We start from the raw sequence: 276 nt of genomic DNA on the forward strand, positions 1-276 counted from the left end.
ATAGCGATTTTTTTTAAGGTGGTGTCTAGTCAAAGCGATGAAAACCCGCTCTAATGAGTTGAAACCGGGTAAGGGTTGATTCCAAACCAAATGGTTAGTTCGGGATGTGTGATCAGTTTTGAGGTTAAGGGTTGAATCTTAAATTGAGTGGCGAGTTCAGAGTTTTTTTTTTAACACAGAGTTCAAAGTTATAATTTGGAATTTTTTTTTCAAACTGATGTAGCGCTACCCATAAGGAAAGGTTGAAAATAACCGAACGAAATAGATAAATCCCAA

The sequence above is a fragment of the Triticum aestivum genome, chromosome 7B, assembly GCF_018294505.1.
Source record: "Triticum aestivum cultivar Chinese Spring chromosome 7B, IWGSC CS RefSeq v2.1, whole genome shotgun sequence".
Classification (NCBI taxonomy): Eukaryota; Viridiplantae; Streptophyta; class Magnoliopsida; order Poales; family Poaceae; genus Triticum; species Triticum aestivum.